The sequence below is a fragment of the Callorhinchus milii genome, unplaced genomic scaffold (genome assembly GCF_018977255.1).
Source record: "Callorhinchus milii isolate IMCB2004 unplaced genomic scaffold, IMCB_Cmil_1.0 Scaffold11, whole genome shotgun sequence".
Lineage (NCBI taxonomy): Eukaryota > Metazoa > Chordata > Chondrichthyes > Chimaeriformes > Callorhinchidae > Callorhinchus > Callorhinchus milii.
Window position 1 is genome coordinate 14298361 of NW_024704752.1, and position 6030 is coordinate 14304390.

Genomic DNA, 6030 nt, shown 5'->3' on the forward strand with positions numbered 1-6030 from the left:
AGGCGCTTTGAGATTTTTGACGACCTGATTATATAACAAATGGAAGGATTATTCCAGCGATTGAAATTTGCATTACATTTATTTATAATCCCACAGGGAGAAATTGGTACAATTTACAAAATAGGCCAGACTGGGCGTTTAGCTCACGTTGATGGACAGGAGGCTATGTGGGCCGATGGTCTACTCCTGACCCAGATAGTTAATCTTGTTACCAGTGCATTCACTAAATGGACCCCAAAGAGCAGGACAGCTCCCTCACCTCTGTTAGCATTACTATAACATGTTGCCTACAGTTTCCTGCTGTGCACGAGTCAAAGATTGGGATGGCAATCTAAGCACATGATCCTACACCAATCAGTCTCTGTATAGCTGGCGGTCATGTAAATTCCAATTTTCATATCCAGTTTTATAAGCAATACATTCTGGAGGCATTACCAACAATGAAGGGAGAAAATAGCTATGGAATGTTGGTCATCTTTGTTGCTATCTGATTGCTGATAAGCACAGAGTGACCAAAAAGTCGTGATGACTACGCTATTATCTAAAATAATCTCACAATATCATTTCTTTAAGAATTATCAGACATTGTAATGGGATCACGACGTGTTGACCACCCTATATAATCATCACCCAAACGATTACTGTGCATCTTTATATAGAGGAGTTTTTTTTAAGTACAATAGCGGGATATTCTTTGTGAAAATTAGATAAATATCATTTTCCAAATTTCTGGCATTGCACTCATAGAGTTAACAGAGTACACACCGAAACATTTTCATCGATTTGTTTGGATCTGTTGAAAGCCATTTTTAGAGTAGGTTTATAATAGATCAGCCTAAACTGGTTTCTGAATCCTAGTGTGTATAACTCCATGGGCAGCCAAGTCATGAGCTAATCCCAGTGTCACTCCAAAGTTTCCATAGTCTGATTGGTTGTCAGTAACTCCCCCAAAGGTCCTCCTTCCTTTCAGGATCCAGAGTTCTTCTCAGAGCTCTCCTCCACTGCATCAGCCGGCTTGTCTATGACTCTCACTTGGAAGGGAATGACTTAGTTAGTTTCAGCAGTGTTGTGTAGTCAGTCCGCAAACGTTGTCAGTGAACGTGTGTTTCTCCCTTTTAACAGGCACCTCACCCAAAAAGAAAGTCAAAGTCCTGAGACAACAGCTGGGACAGTCTCTCTCTCTCTCTCTCTCTCACTCTCTCTTTCTTCTTTTCACAAACTGTAGTTCCTTCATCTGCAGAGCAGGAAGAATATGACTGAAAGTTGAAGGGTATGTGTACTATGCTTATTTATGTAATATGAGCTGTCTTCTTGATACTTACTTCAGGCTGGTCACTGTTTTACTAAATGCACTGCAGTTAGCAGTCCTTGTACTTATGTGCCCATGAAGAAATCCTTTGTGAAGTCTGTGTTAAAGAGAAAGAGAGCTCACAGTGGCATGACATTTCAGTCATTGCATTGGGCCCATCTTGTTGATAGCGGAAGAGAATATGAAGTTAGAAGATGTGTAACTTCAACAGTCAGTAACAGTTGGGACATGAAAATGTATGCGTTTTCCTGAATTCTAAAGATGCAATTAACCAGCCCTCTGTTTAATGATAGATTTTGTCATTACTTATGCTAATTGGTGCACTGTGTTGAATCTTGTCTGTGCTTTTTCATCACGGTGCTGTTATCATGCTGTTGTTGACATCAGTTTGACACTGGGCTGTATGAAGAGTTGTATAGATGCTTTATTAAATGAACTGAAGGATTTGTTTGCTTAGGCATTTCTGTATGTGTGCACAGATATATATATGTATATACATGAGTATTTCAGCTGTTTGTGTAATGTGGGCATTATGAATGTGAGCTACCACCTCCAAAAAGGGGTAAGTATTGACCACACATGAAAATCAGTACACAATCTGTTTGTGGTACTGCACCATGGGCAGTGTCAGTGATCAATTGACACATTATAGTTCAGTGACAACACATGAATATCCAGATGCTGTGTTCAGTTCTATGTATAACTGTTGCTGGTATAATGATGCACTAGAGTTCTGTTGTGGTGAGAGAAGAGTTTCTCCCTCTAGTGAGCTAAATGCAGATCACCAAAATCCTGCTTCATTTATATCCTGCAATAGCTTACAATATGATGTGCAAGTATGCAGTAGTCTTCGGACGTCCTCCTGATGTGAAAGGTGCTATACAAATGTAATTTGTTTGTTGTTGTTGTAGTGGATGAAGCGGATGTAATAGAGCAATGAATATCTGATTGCAGGACTGTAACCTAACGGAAAGGTTCAGGAAATATAATAAAGCCAGAGGTGAAGCCAGAGCAGTTCGGGAATATTGTCCATTTCCCTTGTTTAGGTTTTGCTTTTACTTCACTCCCTGGCGTCTAATATTTAAAGGGGTGTTGCCTTCACAAAAATAAGTTTGTCAAGCGTCTTCGTGTTGCTTATAGACATCACGGTAAATTATGTCAGAACAGATCAGGAGGTCGTTGACACAGTGAAATTGTTGCCATGAAGCTGACATGCAGTTCTCATGGCCCTCTTTTAAACAGCAACAAAGAAGGATTGCCAAACATTTTTCCATGATGACAGTAACCTTTAATAACTATGTGCAACTTTTACCTTTTTTGTTTAAGATTTCCATTTCGAAGAACATTCCAGTGTCTTGGCTGAGCCCAGAATGATGTACACAGAATGGTATTATATTCTCTCGACCTGCAGATTTTTATCCAGAAAACAATTTGTGATAGATAAGGGAAATTGACATATAAAATGCTATTTCGTTATGAAAGGATAGTTTTCAGGGTAAATCGGTGCTCAGGTATTTATCTTGCATGCGTGTCAATGACTTTCATCTGTGTCATAGTCCATACCTAATCTATAAATCTCGTGTTCAGAACCTAAACTCTTAGCTCTACAATGTGAACTCACATTGTGATTAAGTTATGACAATGTTGAGGCGGAGTAGGAACTGTGTTGCTGTATGTGTTGTATTCCATCAGTGCTACATCTTTCCGATGTCTGTATTCTGTATGTTGGTCTGGGCAGTAGTGTTAAGGAGACTTTCATTGTCTTGGGACGTCCTCCGACATGAAAGGCGCTGTACAAATGTAATTTGTTGTTGTTGTTGAGGCAAGTTGCCTTCTGTAAGAGGAGCCATTCCAACTCCAAAGACTTGTAATTACATTCTGCTGAATCTCTCCAAGGAAATGTCTATGAGGAATTAATTACATATTGTGGTTAAGTGAAATGGCTCCAACGAACATCTTCTTGTTATGATTTATAACTTTAAGACTATTCTGTCCTCTTCATGTTACAGTAGTGACTTAGTGCAGATTCGATGGTGTCAGATGCTTTCTGTACGACTTTTCTCCGAATGTCCTCCGTCTTTGACTAGTGCCTGTCCGTTCTTGTTTAATTCAAATACTTTGTGAGACTAATTTGAAGAGAAATGTTTTTAAAGACTTATAAAACTGCACGCCCTTTAGGCAGGCGATCAAGTTTTGACAAGACTTTACCTGCATCATGATGTTCTGATTGGTGCTTAGGATGCAGTCTTACAAAAATACTGGGCTGTATTGCAACTGTGGTGAGGTAATGTAAATATATTGTATCAGATATGTCTTTGTGGTGTGTCCTGTATTGCTATTTTCTGGAGAGCCGTTTTGTGAGAAATGGCTACCCTATATACAGTATACTTACTTATCTATATGATCTGCCACCATGAGCCTTAATTCCAGCTTTTCCCTTTTCATCTTCACTGCACCTTCCCTGAAAGCATTGAAACCAGAGACCATTCTTCACATGTGTGAGCCTGAACATTGGATGCAAGCAGGATAGATCACTGTAAATGACTGAATAGTGATAACGAGCTAAAACCCCAGGTCATTATTCCCCCTCCCTACTCAAGTGTACTGAAGCTGCTCCAACTAAGTTCAGTTAACTCATTGCAGGCTGAGAATTGAACCTCTTGATTCAAATAAAACTTGGATTAAACCATGGCTGTGCTCTTGCTCTTAATCTGCAAGTTCACCTGAATTTCTTAAAATGAAGCCGTTACCATTATAGCTTTTTGCTGAAAAACTATGCCGACACTGAGAACTGCGAGTTTCTCCAGTGAGTAGGTTTCCCAGCTAACAACAGACATTCAAAGCTTTGATTTTTTTTCAGTGCAACTTAATTACTATTGTTGATAAAAGATTAATGGTATCAAACGTCTCCTCTGTCGCCGGAATTACTTGCAATTTCCCAGCCTTTTCTGCCATCTGACAAACAATAAATCAAAGTAGTGATGGTCTGGTTTAAATATCCGTGGTTAATTTCTGTGTTTAACTCATCACCATCACTCAGTTAAAGACAACCAGCAGTTTATTGCACTGGTGACCTTTCGCCCCTCATAGTTATCATTCAGGTTTGGTAGCCCTTTTCTGATCATTAAGAATCACAAGGGATATAGGTACCCTGTTATCTCAGTAAAAGTTATTGATCAGTGTGGAATTGATTCATATTGCCCTGGAAGGTCCCTGGTTGGGTCTCCAGTGTGTGTTGAGCTAATCAAAGATCTTAGGAGTATGGGTCACTGCAACTTAAAATGTGTCATGACTGAGCTAATTTCAAATGCACTGTGACAGGATTGATTAAAGTCTGAAACAAGGATCAGTTTTAATAGTTTACATACTTTAAACAGTTAAATAATCAGACAGCAACAGGAAATAGCTTACTACGTACAACGACCAGCTACTACACTAAAAACTTGATAGCTTAAGGGCAAAATTTTTGCTATGTTAGTTAGAAGCTCTAGTTAACTAATGTTAAGGAATACCAATTAGAAGAGAGGTGCAAAAGTTCTTGGTTATATGAGCAGTGTGGAGCAAAGGTACAGAGAGCTATGTTGAGTTAAATGTTGACTGAGATTCTACAAGATTAAATTTTAATTAATCGGTAGGTATTTGAATTTGTTTTACAGTGTAATAAGAACCAGCATAGCAAACATTCACATTTTTGCAGGATTGCATTTACAAAGACATTGAAGGTGTAATTCAGTCCGACGCAGCATTGCAGTGTAGTGGTAGCAGAAAAGCATTGAGTTTATACTTGAACAGCTGAGTGTGGCTGTGCTGATCCAATTGTGGATCAGAATTGTTCTTTTCTGGAAAATTGCAGGATAATGGCATAGTCATATATCCAAACAAGACACTTAAGTGAAGTTGTATTAAATTACAAAGAAAGTGAGATAGACAGACAGACATAGTAATAAATAATACTTGCAGCTACAGGTTTTAGTGTAACCTGGCAGTTATCCAGCTTGTTGTTTGTCATAAAAGACTTTCTAAAAGGCCGAATAACATTCCAGGTAACTTAGTCAATGGCATGTTGGAAGTTGGATCAGAAGATTCTGTGTTTAAGTGGGTCCCCTCAGTCCCTTGCGCTTCAAGGGAGGTGGTGGTGTGGGGGTGGGGGGTGTACGGGGGTGCAGGTTGGTGAGGTAAATAGGACTCTCCCTTGTATTTAACTGTCTCCAAAGGAAAACACCTGGCAAAGCCAGGCATGTGCAAGTACGTCTGCCTTATCAATCAGACTTGGATATAGACATGTCCTTGATTCTTCATGCCAATGCCCCCGAAGATAGTGTTCCCAGCTGAACAAGCATTGTGAAAATGTAACAGTGTTTTTCCTCGTGGTTATCATTACGACTGAAAGCAAAGTTTCAAATAGCAAATTAATGTTATTGGAGATGTGCACGTTTCAAAAGTCTCATTTATTCTATTACACGGTTCAGTTGCATCTGGCTAACACGTGTAGATCTGAAATAGTTATATGTCAGGACATAGTTAACCTCTGGAGCGTGAATAGTGTGTCATAAAAGAGCAGCACTGTATCCATTCATTCTGACTGCAGTGTTACAGCTCACCCACACGTATCCAACAGACCGATAGTATTCCAATTGAACACAGCAGAAAGGATATGAGGAGTCCAAAATCATAATGAAAATTAGGATGGTCCAGACCTTATTTTGGTCACTAAATGTCAT

At 39.3% G+C, this 6030-nt stretch overlaps 1 protein-coding gene across 1 annotated transcript in view; it reads left to right on the forward strand.

The window, feature by feature from the left end:
* The first annotated feature begins 1006 nt into the window (after nucleotides 1–1006).
* ppp2r3a (protein phosphatase 2, regulatory subunit B'', alpha) overlaps nucleotides 1007–6030 on the forward strand; it is a 95528-nt gene continuing 90504 nt past the window's right edge. The window contains exon 1 of the mRNA XM_007887364.2: nucleotides 1007–1270. The gene's annotated coding sequence lies outside the window, so the exon portion shown is untranslated. The remainder of the gene's footprint in view (nucleotides 1271–6030) is intronic.